The 19,181-nt window shown below is 42.9% G+C and overlaps 1 protein-coding gene across 1 annotated transcript in view; it reads left to right on the forward strand.

The window, feature by feature from the left end:
• The window catches only part of LOC100774912 (disks large-associated protein 1), a 766,677-nt gene that overhangs the window by 610,043 nt on the left and 137,453 nt on the right, over positions 1 to 19,181 (forward strand). The window lies entirely within an intron of this gene.

Consider the following 19,181-nt stretch of genomic DNA (forward strand, 5'->3'; position numbering starts at 1 on the left):
TCACCTGTATATAGGAGTGCTGCTGATTTTTTTTTTTCAGTTAATCTTGTATCCTGGTACATTACTGAAGGTGTTTATCAGTGGTAGGAGTTCCCTGGTAGAATTTTGAGGGTCACTTATGTAAGCTATCATATCATCAGCAAATAGTGAGAGTGAGTTCTAATTTGCATCCCCTTGATCTCCTTTTGTTGTCTTTATTGCTCTAGTTAGAACTTCAAGTACTGTGTTGAATAGATATGGAGAGAATGGACAACTGTGTCTTGTTCCTTTTAGTAGGATTTTAGTAGGATTGCTTTGACTTTCTCTCCATTTAGTTTGATGTTGGCTGTTGGGTTACTGTATATTGCCTTTATTATGTTTGGAATGTTCCTTGTATCCCTATTCTCTCCAAGACCTTTATTATGAAGAGGTATTGAATTTTGTCAAAGGCTTTTTCATATGTTGAACCAGCCCTGCATCTCTGGGACGAATCCTACTTGGTCATGGGGGATGATCTTTCTTATATGTTCTTGGATTCAGTTTGCCAGTATTTTATTGAATAGTTTTGCATCTATGTTCATGAGGGAAATTGGTCTGTAATTCTCTTTCTTAGCTGTGTCTTTGTGTGGTTTGGGTATTAGGGTAACTGTAGCATCGTAAAAAGAGTTTGGCAATGTTCCTTCTGTTTCTATCGTATGGAATAACTTGAGGAGTATTGGTATCAGTTCTTCTTTGAACATCTGGTAGAATTCTGCGCTGAAACCATCTGGGCCTGGGCTTTTTTTGGATGGGAAACTATTGATAACTTTCTATTTCCTTAGGGGTTATAGGTGTGTTTAAGTTGTTTATCGGTTCTTGATTTAATTTTGGTATGTGGTACTTATCTAGAAAATTATCCATCTCCTTAAAGTTTTGCAACTTTGTGGAGTACAGATTTTTGAAGTATGACCTGATGATTCTCTGGATTTCCTCAGTGCCTGTTGTCATATTCCCCTTTTTGTTTCTGATTTTGTTAATTTGGATATTCTCTCTGTCTTTTGGTTAGTTTGGATAAAGGTTTGTCTATTTTGTTGAATTACTCAAAGAACCAACTCTTTGTGTCATTGATTCTTTGTATTGTTTTCTTTGCTTCCATTTTATTGATTTTAGCCCTCAATTTGATTATTTCTTGCCATCTACTCCTTCTGGGTTGTTTGCTTCTTTTTGTTCTAGTGCTTTCAGGTGTTCTCCTGATTCACTAGTGTGGGTTTTTCCAGCTTCTTCATTTAGCCATTTAGTGCTACGAACTTTCCTCTTGCACTGCTTTCATTGTGTCCCATAAGTTTGGGTATGTTGTGCTGTCATCTTCATTAAATTCTAGGAGGTCTTTAATTTCTTCCTTTATTTCTTCCTTGACCCAGTGGTGATTCAGTTAATTATTGTTCAATTTCCATGTGTTTGTGGGCTTTCTGAAATTAATGTTGCTGTTGAATTCTAACTTTAAGTTGTGGTGATCCAATAGGATACAGGCAGTTATTTCTATGTAGGTGTCCCCACCCACAGGACAGCAACCTAGAGCAAGAAGTCCAGGGAGAGGAATGGAGAGAATAACCACAAGACAGGATTCTGATCAAATGGCGAATTTTTGGAGTCTTTGAAGTCTTCACTAGAATCCAGCAAGCCTATTAGGAGATGACTGGTACCTATGAGGGTATCCTGTTTCTCCCCACCTAGGCTCTGAGTTGACCCTGCCAGGGCGGGGCGGGGCGGGGCTGGGCTTGGCTTTAACAGGAGGTCCTTTATGTGCCACCTCCTAGAATAGGGACAGCAAGTGAAAACCACAGAGACAACTGCACCTTCTCCCCTGTCCTAAGTGTATACAGCATCCACCTGTAGCTCTCTCGAGGTGGGAAGGCTTCATGCTCCGTGATTCACTCCAGGTGAGGGAGATTATGCCCTCCAGAGTTTCACCCAAGGCAGCTGTTGGCTTCACTCCCCGTCATCAGTCATCATTAATGAAATCAGCACACTTAGCATTAACTAAGCACTATAGAAGAACAAACAGCTTTAAATAAGAAAGCCATTATAGTGGATTCAGAGCAAATCTACCTGATAGTTAAGAGCGCAGCATTGAGAAGAAAAAAAAAAACAAAACAAAACAGTATTACATTCCATGGTGTCTCCATCTCATTGGTTTGTCCTTTCTCAAAGGAATCTGTAATTTATATTATGAAGTTCTTTGCCCATTGTCCTCTCCCTACCCCTATCACATCCCCTTTCTCAGTACTCTCGTATTAGGATCTCTAGTTTCCTTTTTACCAGTAGCTTCCTTCTCGCCCTTAAGCAAATAGTTTCCTGTAGAATTCTATTCTCTGATGATTTACTAGCATCCTAAAGCACACGCTCACCTGTGGTCGTCAGAAGCGACTTTTTGCCTTCTGAGGTTCCCGGAGCATACTGGTCAGGCCGCTTCAGATGGAGATTTCTGCTTTGACTTCTCTCCCTTTGCTCTCTATTCATGGACTCTCGTAGGAGGTTCCATATTGGCTAAACATCCTCTATCCAGAAGAGATGCTCCCTTTTGGTCACCTGCTATTATTGGTTTTTAGGCTGCTGTCATTTTTAGGAATTTTATTTTTGTGTCTTTACATGTCCGACAAGATATTCTATTAATCTTTTCTCTTCCATACTTGCCCTTTATGTATATTTGCTCCATCAAATCATAAATAAAAGTCTACTGAAGGTTCTTATGCCACACAGAAGAGCTGTGTTGATGAGATCCAGTTGTAAATAGCTGGAGGGACCTTCTAGACACAATGAGGTGGTGAGGGAGAATAATGTCTGCTCAGATCACTGTCTATCAGGGAGTTAGTGATTCATCTTCACACTTCCACTGATTTATTGACTTTCTAGTTAACCTATGAGAGAATCGGGTATTCCATGAGCCCCTAATCTACTTCAGTCACCCAGATAACTCTGAGTCCAATACATGGAACACATTTCCAATAGCTCTCCATGTCTGTGGGATGCTCTGTAATGATTTGACACCAATGCATATGACAATTGTGTCGTCAGTTGTGACAATTGATATATCTACCACACCCCCTCGAAGAATTATTGTTTGTTTATGACAAGAATATTCTTCTGGGCTGGCATGGTGGTGTACACCTTTAATCCTAGCACTTGAGAAGCAGAGGCAGGCAGATTTCTGAGTTCAAGGCCAGCCTGGTCTACATAGCAAGCTCCATGCCATCCAGGGCTAAAGAGAAACTCTGAAACAAACCAACAATAGTCTACCTGTTTTGAGGTCTGCAGTACCTGCTACTATGTTTCAAGCAGCCTGCTGTGCACTAGGGCTTTGGAGCTTTTCCCTCCTGCCTGTGTTAAATGAAGTAAGACAGACATAAAAAGACAGAGATCACATGTTCTCAGTTAATATGTAGAGGGGTCTAAAGAAGCTGGATTTCACAGAAGCAGAGAACAGTGGACAGCATAGGCTGAGAGGATGGGGGCCGGGGAGCGCTTGATCAGGGTATAAACCTGTCCAAGGTTTTATTTAAGCCAGTGTTGGTTACAATCAGAGCTATGACAGGAAAGTAAAATGGGAAAAAATGAATTAATTAGCTTCGTGTCTGAGAAAAACAGAAGCTCTTGGCCTTGTTCATCTGAATATTTTTGGTAAAAGTAGAACTTAGTGGCCCAAATAAACCCTGACATCTCCACACAGTGATGGATTAAGCCTACTTCTTACGAATACGCTGATGATGCAGTGATAGGCATTTAAGGATGTGTTTTCTTTTTAGCTAGGCAAACTGGCATCTGGGCAGGGCCTCTACCTCTGAGCCCAGACTGACATCTGATGAGGCCAATAGCATGAATATGACATCGTAATCAGGTAAAATATGATATCAGAGCTGAATGTGGACACATACCAAGGGCAGAAACATGGCAATAAGTAGAAAAAAAAAAGAAAAATCAGTTATGGAACATACCTATAATCTCAGCACTTCAGAGGCTAAGATAGGAGGATTACAAATTCAAGACTGGACTGGGCTACACAGGAGAACTTGTTCCAGTGGAGACGAGGAGGTAGTGACTACAGCAAACATTAAGGCTCCAAGTGGACACAAAATCAGGATAAAGGGCCCATGTCTTCAGAAAATAGCCCTTTGCACCTTCAGGATGCTCTACAAACTGCATGATTATGAATTTAATGTGGATTACTTTGTATGTAAAGTGAGATTAGAATGCAGTTTCTCGTATCAGACTTACTGGCCTTAGATTTCAGAGGTGTTTCTTCCTGCAAGGCACTAAGTTAATTAATAAACTTCTAATAAAGCAGCCAGGGAAAGTGCAGAAGCACATGGTCAGATATCAGGCAGAAGCCCCTTTGTGTTCCATTCAAGATAAAATCAAGTAAGATATGTTTGTCTATTGCCTGGCTAGGTTCCTTGCTCTCTGCTAATGACATCTCTGTCTTCGAATCTCTCCACATAAAACTGGACATCTACTTACACACACCTTAGGAAAGTTAAGCAAAAAGAAGAAAGAGCAAAGAAAGAGAAGGGGCAGCCCTCTCACCTGTGAGATAACCTATCCTGGTCTGTTTCATATCTGATAAAATTGTCATAATGAATCTCAGAAGGCTTTGCTTTAGCTTCTCCTTTTTTTATCTTTGGAGCATTGAGAATGGGATTCCTCTATAGTATTAAAAAATCATGAGAGTGCAAACATTCTGGCTGACAGGAGCATAATTTAAAATCTGAAGAGCATGTTTTCATCTCACCTGGCTATTCTAAAGTATGAAAGTCATCTTGAGAGTAAAGTGCCCATGCCTTGTATAGCCAGCCAAGAGTCCACCTTTGCCCAGGGGAGGATTGACATGGGCAAATAGTGAAGGGGTCCCACAGGGCTTCTGGAGTGGCTGGAAGGGCGGCGAGGCTCAGGTAAGATTAGTGGGGAAGCACTTATGCTCGTTACACATCAGGTTGCTACCTCCGCCGTGGCTTTGATTTCAAAGCTCTCAGTCTGGTTTAGTTTACTGAAAACGATTATAGCTAACCTTTGCACACATCATGCTTGACATGCATTGTGAACCAACTGCATAACTATCCCATGAAACCCTAACAAATACTCTAGGACATGTATGTGATATTATCTTCATCATGCAGAAAAAAAAAAAAAAAAAAAAAAAAACAGTGAGGGTGGGAGAGATGGCCCAGCAAGTAGTTGATTGGTAAAAGGGCCTGAGAGCCTGAGGGTCTGAATGAGAGACCCTTGGAACCCACTTAAAGGTGGAACAAGAGAAACAACTCTACAAAGTTGTCCTCTGGCCTCCACACGGGCCCCTTAACATACATATGCACATGCACACAATAACGATAGTAATAATAATAATAATAATTACACACAACAATAATTATAATAATAAAATGCTAAAATTTTAAGAAAATTAAGTTTACACACCTTGATCAAGTCTCATAGGTGGTAAGTGACAATGAAGACTCTCAAATTATTCCTGTAACTGTCTATAAATGTTTTTTAAGAATACAGTATACTCTGAGATAACTTAACAAAGTCTGTTTCTATAATGAGAAGACCAGGAAATTTTCCCTTATTCTTTCTTCTCAGAAACTCTAATCTAGCTCCTGCCACACTGAAACCTGTTTCTTCCTTAAAATTTTCTGAAAACCTGTCTTTTGTAAAGAAAATGTTTCAGGAGGACCTCTGTGGGTTGGAGGCCAGCCTGGTCTATATAGTAAGTTTCAGGACAGCCAGGGCTACAGAGTAACAACCTTGCCTTGAAAATAAAAAAAAAAGAAAATGTTCTGCCCACATATTATTGCTGCAATCTCTCACGTTGCTCTGCTTGTGAAATGGCTGTTTAAAGGCGTTTAAAAAATAGAGAGAAATGTAAATGAATAAGGAAACAGCCTATAAAAAGAAAGCACTCTTCTGAGTTTAAAATTTCCTATCACATTTTGTTGTGTTGACAGTATGATGGATTTAAAGATCAAATTCCAATCCCCGTCTAGCCATAGCTCTGTCAGGTAGTCTGACTGGGAGGAAGGAATTTCTGTCAAGTAAACCAAGCAGGTGGCAAACGCTGCTTTGTGTGGCTGATGAAAAAGACAAGGGTCTCTTTACCCTTGTGCTAAGTAAGAAAAAAGCTCCTGTGGTAATTTAACCCTGACATGACAGGTCCCTTTATGGAGCTGGAAAGCAAAGACACAAAATGACCCAGTTACAAAGGTCAGAAAACACAAATTAGCAAATTAGGGTCCTTCAATGTGATGATTGTCAGACAAAATTTCTAAATAAAAACAAAAGTGACATGAAAATATAGCACCTAAAGTCTCACCATTTTACTTTTATATCTACAGACATCATTTTAAAATAAACTTTTTGGGTTTTGGACGGGGGTCTCAGTATAGCCGAGGCTGGCCTCCAATGCATTATGTAGCCAAGGATGACCTTGAACTTTTGGTCCTGTTGCCACCTCTAGATTGCTAGGGGTGCAGGCATTTAACATCATACCATTTACAGGGTGCTTAGGATCAAGTGTAAGGCCTTGTACGTGCTAGGCAGGTACTCTACCAACTGTTAACCCCAGTCCTCAGCAAAGTATTTTTTTTAAAAAAATTGGACAAGGGACCAGCAAGAAGTGACAATAGAGACAGAGCAGAGGGGAAGGAAAATGGAGTATAGTGATACGTATGTATGGGAAATGCCATCTGGAAATTATTACTTTGCAGGGTAACTCTAAATGACTTTAAAAATAAGTTTCTCCTCAACGCTAAAAGATAGATAGATAGATAGATAGATAGATAGATAGATAGATAGACAGACAGATAGATGCTAGGTAGGTAGGCAAATAGGTAGTCAGTCAGTCTAGATCAGACTGGTCCAACTCACAATGAGTTTACACCACAGCAGTTCAGTTGGGAACCATTCCTGTAATTAGTCTGATATTAGACAGCACTTTAAAACCCCTTTGATGTTCAAATCGTACTAATCTCCAGGTGGTGAAATCAAGTCATGGGATTTTGAATTTTGGTTACTGCTCCCAAGGTGTCTTATGGTGGCTTTAGGTGAGCCTTTTTGATACTCAGTGTCCTTGATTGAAAATAGGGCCGACCAAAATGAGCAGTACCAGGACCTTGCCCTATTGGCATCTGAAGTGACCTCATGTTAGTTTTAGTGAGTGGCTGTGTGGCCACGGGTGCTCTGAAGAAGTGCTTCCTCACTCTCTTTGGTACCCTTTGCTGTACACACAGTTTTTATACCTCTTCCTCCTGGTTACCATTATTACTAACAAATGCTAAAAATCTAATTCTAATCATTGCTAGCTTAAGTGACGAGCATAATAACTATTCCAACTTATCTAATAAATTTATGACACACTCAAAATTTAATTTTTATGCCTAGAGTATTTTACAACTTCAAGGAGACATATGATAGGAATATTATCATTCTGCCTAGCCAGTTGCTGTTTTGGGGATGGACAGAAGGACATCCAAATTCCTGGGTAGAATTAGCATCCTGTCTTTTTTCTTTCTTTTTTTTTTTTTTTTTTTTTTTCAGACAGGGTTTCTCTGTGACTTTGGAGGCTGTCCTGGAACTAGCTCTTGTAGACCAGGCTGGTCTCGAACTCACAGAGATCTGCCTGCCTCTGCCTCCCGAGTGCTGGGATTAAAGGCGTGCACCATCACTACCTGACTCACCCTGTCTCTTTTAAATCAAACCTTGAGTTTCTTTTTCATCTACATTCTATATCCCATTGTATAACCCGCCCACCCATCCCAATACATTTTAAGAGAAAGTTTTCTTTTTCTCTCCTCTAAAATGTCAGTTGTGGCCAGAAGATCATGGGACTTTAGGTGTTTGAGTTTGTTATTTTATTATAAAGCTTCTTCCTGTCATTTTTTCTGCTAAACTTTTTATTTGAACATAACCGTGGACTGGTCTTGGTCTGATGATGCAGTTCTGTACATCAAGCAGAGTTGGAGACAAGCAGTCAGCACCACACAGCTAGACTTGATCTCAAAAGAGAAGGGAGGTGGAGGAAGAAGAACTGTGGGTTTATAGGAAATTACAAAGAGTGTAACGTCCCCGTCTCTATCAGCGGTAATATGTAACCCAGGTAATTCTGTAATACCTGGTGTGATGGGAATGAAGAAATCAAATTGTATCATTGGTATGGTTTCCCATAACCACCATGCAGTCAAGAGGTAGACTCATTTCATTATCATAAAGACCAACCAGTGTCCACATTCTGCTGTTTTAAATGAAGTTTGCAGAGCACATGCTTGGCCTGCTCCAAAAGCTAGGTTCAACACATAACACAGGAAGAAGAAAAGGAAGAGGGGGAGGGGAGAGAGAAGTGTTCATGATTCGTGATTAACTGAGGTCTCTTGAGTTCGGTTCCTGCACAGGGTAGTTGAAGTCATCCTTCTCACCGCTTTGTTGTTTCTCTTAACTATAAGGATCAAAAAATTAGCTGGGCTGGAGAGATGGATCAGAGGTTAAGAGCATTGACTACTCTTCCAGAGGTCCTGAGTTCAAGTCCCAACAAGTACATGGTGGCTCACAGCCATCTATAATGAGATCTAATGCCCTCTTCTGGCGTGCAGGCATGCATGGAGACAGAATGCTATACACATCATAAATAAATAAATAAATAAATAAATAAATAAATAAATAAATCTTTTTTTAAATTTAGCTAATGGTGGAAAGCAGAAAAAAAGAGTTTCCTTCAATGTAGCCACATTGGGAAGAGGGACAAAGAGATCCAATAACTCCCCAGTCTTGTTTTCTTCTTCAAGGTCCAGAAGTGACACTAAATGGAGAGTTAAAGATATACACATCTAAGTGGTCCTGGCCAAGGTGTGGTCCTGCCCACTCGCTCATCAGTGACTGGCTTCGGGTTCTTCCTATAGTGGGTGGTCCCACAAGTTACTAGAACTGTGCAATCTTTTCCCAGCATGGGAATCCTAGGGAAATCCCTTCTCTTTGGGATTCGTTGTTCCTATAGTCTGACTGAGACACAAGCCTGTTACAATCCCCCACTCTCTGTGTCAGCACCTCCATCTTGAGGTGGAATATGTCTATGTCTGTGACAATATAATACACAGAATGCAAGTAGGAACCAAGCTTGGAATGCAGTTAGTGTCAGGTTGTAGATTCTTTGGGAAGGGCTGGAACAAGCAACTCCATCCTGTTGACTTGAGGCAGGGTCTTCTCAGGAAGCCTAGGCTGGCCTCAAGCATACAACGCCCCCACCCCCACCCCAGCTTCTGTATCCCAAGTGCTGGACTTAGAGGTAAGCACTGCTATCTATAAAAATCATTTTTTTTAAACATCCTGCCTTTGTCCTCCTCCTTGACTCCCACAGTGCCAGCTGTTGAGGTTTTGAGGATTTCGGGGGATTTTCCCTTTAGGTGTCAGAAGTGGTTCATTTACAAACCGCAGTTGCAGGTGGCTTCTGAGAGAATGGAGCTTGGGACAAAGGGCTAAAGCTACATCAAACCAGCCAACGCTATCTTGAAAACATAAACCCATGTCTTTGTAATTCTTGCTCTGACAAAATAAAGCTCTCAGAGACATGCTCTTAGGTTTACCTGTGTTCCAAGCAGCAAAGTTCTCTGAGCAAATACCGAGATCCGTGGCCATGCTATAACAGTGCAGGCCAAGGAGAATTTTTTTTGGAAAAATAGAAAAAGAGAGGCGCAGAGTGGGAGTGTGGAAAACCGTTGCTGCTGTTATTCTTGCAATGGCTGGACATGTAGCTAGCTCAGAAGCAAAACATGGATGTTGATAAACCTATACTAAAAACAGCACTAAGACATCTCTCTTCATGAGACAATCAAAGCTCTAAAAGCGCAGGACCTTGCTTACTTGCATCCTTCACATCTTTGAGCACAGCTTTGCATCTCTGGGGAGAGCAGTGCTCTTGGGGTAAGTGGGGTCATCCTCTGCAGTGCTCCGCCTCACCCTCTCAGACCTCTCTCTTGACTTTGCCTCCCTTTCCTTCTAACGGCTCCAGTGAAACATCAAGGTAAAGCGGCCAAATCAAAACAAAGCAATGCTAAACAGTTGCCCCATTTCTAACATATGTGCTTCCAGAACTCTCTGTGTGAGATAGTATGACATGGATAAGACCCCAGAAATCGGCAATGGCATTCATTCCCTGTAATCACAGGCTCACGCTTCCTCAGAAAAGGACACAGATGGCTGATGTTTCTCAGCCAAATCTTGTAAGATAAGGCATTTCTGTAGCACGGTGAAGCTTTCATCCAAGCAAAGGGGATGTAAGTCTTCAGTGTTATGTACTGAATTTTGTATTATTTGGGGACAGGGGTGGAGATGGTCTGTGCATCTGTGTAGTGGTCCATGCGGGCATATATGGATGCCACAGATCAGCATATGGTTGTCTCCTTAGTCATTGCTCCGCTCATTGCTCTGCTCATTGTTTTTGAGATAAGGGTCTCTCGCTGACCCTATGACTCACCATTTCAGCTAAACTGGCTGGCCCAGTATCCAAATATCTCTGCCCTCCAACTCTGGGATTGCAGACATTCCCAGAACACCAGGCTTTCACATGGATACTAGGGATCCAAGCTCTGGTCCTCTTGCTTGTCCAGCAGGCACTCTACCTGCCAAACCATCTCCGAAGCCCTGTAAGCTTAATTTTCAAAGCTGGTAAATTTAAAACACGGCTGTGCATTGATGTCTTTAAAGCCTTGAGTGCATCTACCATGTGTGCCATGTCGATCGTGTCTAACAGAAGGGTTTCCCTTACAAACGATGAGCACACCAGTCTGTTTCCCCCAGAGCTTCATGGCCCTGACATTAACTTTAATATCAGTTTGTATTCTCATCCAGGGCCCCCTTTAGAGGTTGTACCCCAGCCACTGCTAAAGATGGGCCTCCATCTTTGTGTCAGACAGCTTTCTGAGTTAATTGACTTACAAAAGAGAAAGGGGTTCTTTAGATTCATGGTCTATGGCTCATTACTTTGGGCCTGTGGCAAGGCAGTACAACATGGCAAGAGCACACGGCAAAGCAAATCTCATGGCCAGGAAGTAAAAGAAAAGGAGAAAATGAACTAAGGTCCACAGTTTCCCTGGAGATCAAACTATCAGTGAACTGGAGTTCACTCTCCCAATAAGCTATGCACCTTACTGAGTGCACTACCCAGCATCACAAAGCATCAAGTTGTGTGTTTCCCAACACAGGTGCTGGGGATTGAACTTGGGTCCTCTGCAAAAACAGTACATTCTCTTAACTGCTGACCCATCTCTTCAAGGAGCAAGGTCCTTCAAGAAAGTGCAGGCTTGAAGTAAAGTACTCAATTATATTTATTACCTTCCCCTGAAACATATTGAAATTATGGATCTTTAAAAGAGGGTTAAGGTCATGCTGGAGAAACCTACAGAACCAGCTGACCTGACCTAGTGAGAGCACACGGACCCCAGTAGTAAATCTGGGGAACCAGCATTGAACTGAACCAAACCCTCTGGATGTGGGTGCCAGTTAGGAGGCCTGGGCAGTCTATGGGACCTCTAACAGTGGAGCCAGTCTTTATCCCTAGAGCACAAATGGACTTTGGGAGCCCATGCCCTATGGAGGGATACTCTCGCAGCCCAGATACATGGTGGAGGGCCTAGGCCCTCCCCCAAATGATGTGACAGACTTTGATGGTTCCCCATGGAAGACCACCGTCCTTGGAGAGCTGGTAGGGCTAGGTTGGGAGGGGTGGTAGGGGGCATGGGAGGATGGAAGGGAGAGGGAATGCCGGGGGGCAGGGTGATTTGTAAAATGATTGTTTCTGAAGAAAAAAAGAAAAAAGAGAGGGTTAATGGGCTGGAGAGATGCCTCATAGCTGCCTGTAACTCCAGCTTCAGGAGAATCTAGCAACACTGGCCTTACAGGTGCCTGCACTCATATGCACAATCTCACAGGTATACTCATGTACATATACATACATACATACATACATACACACATACACACATACACACATATACATACACATACATATATACGCATACATATATACATACACATACATATATATATACATATATACACCCACATACATACATACACATACACCCACATACATACAAATAATTAAAAATAAAATAAGTATTTTTTTAGAAAGGGGGCTCTGACAGACCTGTAGTACCCAGATGAGAAGCTACTTCAGGCATTACATCATCAGGAACTGGATGTTTCCACACAGAACTGGATGCTACGCTCACTCAGTCACCTTCAAAGTCACCTTCCACTTTGGATTTCTCGTACATTCATTTTCTCTTTCCATGTATGTCATAGGCTAAAAGAGAGATCTAGACAAGTAACTGAAGGTTCATTTAAAGTATCTACCAGTCCTGGACCTTCTGCATGATATACAAGCTATGACCACCCACGGAACATCTGCAGCACACCAGACTTCCCACAGATAGCATGGCTTACATCATACAAACGTCACACTCCACAGCAGATGGTGGCAGACCAAATGACAGCACAGGCTGTAAAGGGGAGGGGGCAGCTCAAAGCAAGGGAAGTGTGAGCAAAAGTATACATCAGCTGCTTGCTGAGTCCTGCAGCTTCCTCCACATCTATTGCCCCAAAGCCACACGTCCGATTTCACCCCAAGAGGGGTCTGTCCACCATGTGGCAACTGGAAACAAAAAGAGACTCGGGAAGAAGGGGTACCTTGCATCAGTACCTAGCCTCCTCTAACTAGGCCCCTCCTCTTAAAGGTTCCAACCACATCTCAGGCTGGCACTAAGCTTCAATAAAAGAGCCTTTGGTGTGTGGAGGAGGGAGGGATTTCTGGCCTGACCTTTACAGCCTCCCTCCCAGTAAACCCTCCTCATGCCCCATCCTAAAATCGCATGATCACAATCAGATGGATTTTATGTCTTACTCCCAGCCATACTCAACATTGTGTGGGCAGGTCACTGGGACCACCTTCAGGTAGTTAATATATAAACAGTCTCACCTGGTCTCATGTGGGTGGGTGGTGTTTGACTTTTGTCTACATCTTCTCTTTGCTCCCATGGGTCCACTCGGCATAAACATTACATGAACAGGCCTGTTCGCCGAGTTATTCTTTAACGTGATTCTTATTGTTGGTAGGCGCTGATTCATGTCTATGATGACAGTGGGCAATCACGGACTCATTGTATGAGGCGCAATGGCTCCAGTTTTTATTCTGGCTTTTATTGTCCCTGGCTGTCAGTTTCTTATCAGATTTAAACAAACCAGGCAATGCCTCCTGGGTTTGCTTGCTTCCTTATTCATGGGGCTGAGGTAATTGTGTTTACAGCCAAGCCCTTCCCAGGCCAGGTCCTCTGTGCCCTCTCATCTCATTGACCTCTACTGGCATGTTTCTGAGGCCTTCCCTTTTAAGCGTGCTGGCCTCTTGTTGCCCTCACTCACTGTTTCCCCAGCTGTGCTGTTGTGCATGCCCATCCCTGCCCTCTTCCAAGTTTGATCCTCCTAAGACACCTGTAACAGGTAACCACTTACCTGGGCAGTACCACCCACAGAGCCGCAGTTCTGACCTTCCTGAACCCAGCAAGCTTGCTCCCATCCTGCCCCCAGGCTCTACCAATGCTGCTGCCTTGCATGTCCAAACTCCTTCCCCCAGCTCTACCTAGAGTCCCGCCCACATCGCCCCCTTTCCCTTCAGGTGCTTTATCTTCAGGGCACTTCCTGAAATCGAAAACTCATGCATCTGACATGGTGGTTCTATCCAGAGAACTTCTCTTACTGCTGTGTTCTCAAATCTTAGAACCTTGACATCTGCACCAGATATTTTAAAATCTATACATGGAGCCACAGCATGGTGGTTTATGCCTTTAATTTCTAGTACTCCTGCTGAGGCAAGTGGATCTCTGTGAGTTGGAGGCCTGCTTGTTCGACCTAGTGAGTTCTAAGAAAGCCAGAACTACATAGTGAGACCCTGTCTCAAAAAGGGAGGGGAGAAAAACACCCACATTCCCTCTGCAGTGGGTAGAGCTTGGAGCAGAGTGGAAGAAATGAAAATAGAGGAGTGGACCCCTGGAAATCCCCCGGGAAGGTGAGACTTTGAAAAGGAGGCATGGACCACAAGTCTTTCCTATCATCATCTCTGAGTCTTCTCTTTTCTGTAAATGTGGGATGAGGGAGCATGTGAGCAGTCTCAGTTCATGGTAGTTTGTCTCTGCTGGTGTAAAGTGAAGGGTCATTGGATAGTCATTCACGGATAAGCATGGGTCCATCCACATTCTCAGCTGTGTGTCCTGAACTCAACGACAGGAAGAATCACTGCCCCCTACCACAATCCAGCAGAGTATCTGGGCTTCTCTGTGGCAGGCTGATGGTAACTCCCTCTTGGTGAATATATGCTTCACTTAGTGCTGATTTAGAAAGGAAACCAAATTCTGATCTGCACTGATACTTTAGATTGCAAAAACAGCAAAGTGCACCTCTATCTCCACACTGTTTCTGATTCTAGTGATAACTAGGACTGGCAGATATAGAAATAAAAGAAAAAGAGGAATACCAAATGGTGTTCACCCTGTTTTTAAGACACACAAACACACCTTCCTACCAAACCCACAGATACCCAAATTCCTTCTATGAAATGGTGGTCATTACCATATAACCAACACACTTGCTCCAGCATCTCTAGACAGTTAAAATACAAAACATTACAAATACAATATATACCTGTTGGACAGCTAGAGGTGTAGCTCAGTGAGAGAGCATGTGCCTAGCATCCATAAGGCCCTGGGTTCAATCCCCAGCACCACAAATAAAACAAAACAAATGCTCTATAAGCAGTTGCTATATGTTAATGCTTAGGCAATAAGACAGTGGCTGGAGAGATGGCTGAGTGGTTAAGAGTACATACTGCTACTACAGAGGACTTGAGTTCTATTCCCAGCACTCACAAAAGTTCAAAACTACCTGTAACTCTAGCTTCAAAGAATCTGAAGCTTCTGGCCCCTGAAGGCATGTACACTTACAAACACATATCTACATACAGACACATAATTAATACAACAAATAATGACAAGAAAAATTTTGTCTTTGTTCAACACAAGCACTATCTTTTCCCAGATATTTTTTAATCCATGTCCAATCATTTGAAAGGCTACAGAACCTGCAACTACAGAGAGTTGACTAAAATGTCTAATTACTCAGACTAGGAACCACTGAGTATTGCTTTGTGCTAAACTTCAAGCTCAAGACTAAGATGACCAACATGGTAAGAATCATGACTGCAGGTATGCGTAGCCTGGCAGGGAATATCCCTCTTTATATCTATACCATGTGCAGGGAATCCCCCTGTTTATATCTATACCATGTGCAGGGAATCCCCCTGTTTATATCTATACCATGTGCAGGGAATCCCCCTCTTTATACCATGTGCAGGGAATCCCCCTCTTCACATCTGTACCATGTGCAGGAATCCTACCTCTTCATAGCTGTGCCATGTGCTAAGTCCTCCATTTCTGTACTGATGTTTTATAATAGCAGAGCCCTGCAGGACCCAGTACAGATGTACGTGTTCTCTGCATACTGAATAGCGACCAGAGCCCCCAAGTATTACCTAACTCCTTGAATAATAACAGGATTTCACAGTTTACCAGTGCAGTTATTTTCAGCTCAATTGGAATTCAGCTCCAGCTTATCAGATCAAAGGACTTGACTCCGTATTGCTGACTGATTACTGGTGTACAATGATGGGTTCTTAGAAAAAGAAATACCTATCTATACTCATGAGAAGCCAGGCATGACAGTTCATTCTTTAATTCCAGAACTTGGGAGGCTAAAAAAAGAGAACTGCTTCAAATTCAAGGCCAGCCCAAACTACAGCTAGATTCCAAAATAAAATAAAGAAATATTTCTCAAAGGTGGAGTCCTTCATACCTCGCACCTGTCTTTCTGCTTTTCTTTTCTCAGACTGACACAGTTACAGTAGTCAGAGAGCTTGCAGAGCTGGGAAACAGTCAGACATAAAGCATGGCCACACAGGCAGGTAGAGGTAGGTAAATAAGAGATCTTCAGGGGCTGGAGAGATGGCTCTGCAGTTCAGAACACTTACTGATCTTGGAGAAGACCTGGATTTGTTTCCCAGAATCAACATCAGTCAGCTCGCAAACGCTTGGAACTCCATGTGGCATAAACACACATGCGAGCAAACACACACACAGACAGGATGATAAATTAGAGAAGTGAATGGATGGATAGAGATAGACAGACAGACAGACAGATGATAGATAATAAAATCGGTTTTAAAGGGAAATAGGCAAACAAATACTAGACTCTTCACAGCTTTATTTCCATATAATATCCATCTTCCTGTGTTGTGCCCTGGTGGTACTCGGTTCTCCCTGGTTGAATTCAGTTCTCCTCTTGAATTTCATTGCAAAATTCCTTTTTGCCCATGTTTCTTAATTGATTGGCACCAACGATGTTGGCATTCCCAATGGAAATCTCTGCCAAGTTCTCATTTAGGAGCTTCTTCCTAACCATGGTGTATGTCAGTCCCTCCCCCTCTTTTTTCTACATGGGATGAAACCCATGATGGATGCCAGAATCCACACATGACTAAGTGTGTGTGTGTGTGTGTGTGTGTGTGTGTGTGTGTGTGTGTGTGTGTGTGTCTGTGTGTGTGAGGCTTTGAGTCTAGAATTCCCAGTGGGCTTGAGTTTTGAGCATTGAGTTCCCAACTACTTACTGTTTGGGGAGGCTGCAGAATCTTTAAGAGGTAGGCCACTTGGGGTGGGCCTTGGGTCATATATCCCAGCCTTGCTTCTGTCCTGTCTCTGCCGTGTGAGCACCATGAGACGCCACTGTTGCAAGTTCCCACCATGGACTAAACCACGTCAGCCAACATGCCTTCCCCCTCATGATGGGGCTTACTTTCCTGTATTCCTTGCTTCCTTGGGGCTGGCCTCAAACTAAAGCCCCAGCTGTATTATCTGAACTTCCTGAGTTTCTCTGTGCATCCAGATCAAATATCATTCAATCAGCCATTGGCATTATTTCTGCATCTCACATGCACAAGCACTCATTGAGCTTTGTTAAGATACTGCACCAACTCAGAACCAATATTTCCATCTTCAGAGCCCCCTTAATTCTCACTGTGCTAGGCGGATTCCCGCTAACAAAACACTTGAAACAATCAACTTAAAAGGAGGAAAGGTTTCGTTTGGTTCATGTTTCAGAGACAGTATTCGATTATCAGTTAGCCCATAGTTTTAGGGAATGAGGTGGCAATGCCCATACAACTCACAAGCAGGGCAAGGCAGCCTCGGATCACATAGAGGGAAGGAGTTGGCATCCCAATATATCCTCCAAAGACACACCTCCAAAGACCTAACTGCCTTTAGGCCACATACCCTAAAGGTTCCGCTGTCTCCCAGTAGTATCACAGAGTAAGAGACAGTCATTAACCTGGGGGAGGGAGCCTCTGGGGACATTCCCCATGCAGAATATGATACGTGTCTATAAGCATTTTGGATAAGAGACATTTCATCCTGTCTCCTACCATCTCCATATTGCCTTTTCTCTGGAGCTGTGGGTGAGTGAACTCCCTAGGGAGGTCAAAGGGAAAGGTCCAGCCTGTGCGTACTAGGCACATTTGTCTCCTGAGCCTGGAACCAGAAAGCCGCATCTGTCCTCACCTTCCTATAAGCTCAGAGACTGGTGATAAGGGAATGGTGGCCACTTAGTTTATTACCCAAACCAGGATATATTCAAAAGTGGGGGGGAAGCCATTAATAACTGTACTGGGGTAAATGTCACTTTATGTGTAAAATTGTATGAACGTTGAAGGTCCTCCATGAAGCTGTGTCCTAACCCCCCTTTAAAAGCTGATGGTTCCAACCGAGCAGTCTCTTGTTAAGGAACTACACTGTAATTAAAAAGGGGACACATTCAGCACCATGTCTTTAAGCATACTGCCAAGACACAGTCCATAACTCCTTCCAGCAGGTAACACTGGCTAACTGTGGCCCAGGTAAAGCTAGACTACGTTTTAAGTTTCCCAATGAGCAGTCTGAAACATTAGAAATGTTTCTTTCCCCAAAAATAAGTTCAACTAATCCCTTCATTTATTTTAGATTCTCTTCAGATAGCCCCACAGATGGCTTGCTGAAGTCGCCATGCCAACAAATCTGTTTGGCTCAGAAAAAAATTAATGATACGGTATTATGAGTCTTTCTCTTCTAATGAATATCTGAATTTCTTTGTTGGGTGTGGTGATGCATGCCTGTAGTCCCCAGCACTTGAGAGATAGAATGATTTGAGGCTAACCTGGGCTACATGGAGACCACATTACCCATCTTTAAAAAAAAAAATTGGCTCATGAGATGAGTCGGTGTGAAGGTGCTTGCAGCCAAGTCTAAGAACCTGAGTTCAGTCCCCAGGACCTACATGGTGGAAGGGGAGAACTGACTCTCACCCATGCTGCCCATGTGCACAGATGCTAACTGAATGGATGGATGAATGTAATCATTTTCTTCTGAATTTCTTTTTCCTATTTATTAATCAAATTCCACCCCAAATCTTGTGAACAGTTCTTCAGAAAGTCCTATTATATTATATTATAAATGGTTGCTATTCCCATTTGCATGTTGTATTTGTGTCTTCTAAGTCTACCCAGGTTGGCTACCCAAAATATCCAAAAGACATTCAATACCAGTATTAATAAGTCCTGAACGATTTTGTCCTAACTGCAGGCATCCTACCAGGTCTCATGACAGCAACTCAGTAACACACAGTCCAGGTAAACACCAATTAACATTCCTTCCCCAAGCAAGGTCCCTGTGAGCCCAGGCTGCTCATCTGGGATCATAAATCCTAATGTTCTCTCAGACCTTCCTTTTAATTCAGTTACTTAGAGGAAATTTAAAAGAAAATCTAGCCGTGGATTTCCAAACTGGCCATTTCACTCTGAGTTACAAAACCAACGTTTTCCCTAATGTGAGAAAGAGGACACACACACACACACACACACACACACACAGAGAGAGAGAGAGAGAGAGAGAGAGAGAGAGAGAGAGAGAGAGGAAGCCATGTGTCCAGGCAACTCCACTCTTGCCAACTTTCAGAGCCCCTCCAGGGAGCTCTGCACACCTGCCTCTGGGAACAGAGAAATGTAATAGGGCGGATCAGCTGCCAGTGCCTTCTCTCTGTGAGCTTGCCATCCTGCA

This window comes from Cricetulus griseus, chromosome 2, assembly GCF_003668045.3.
Source record: "Cricetulus griseus strain 17A/GY chromosome 2, alternate assembly CriGri-PICRH-1.0, whole genome shotgun sequence".
NCBI lineage: Eukaryota > Metazoa > Chordata > Mammalia > Rodentia > Cricetidae > Cricetulus > Cricetulus griseus.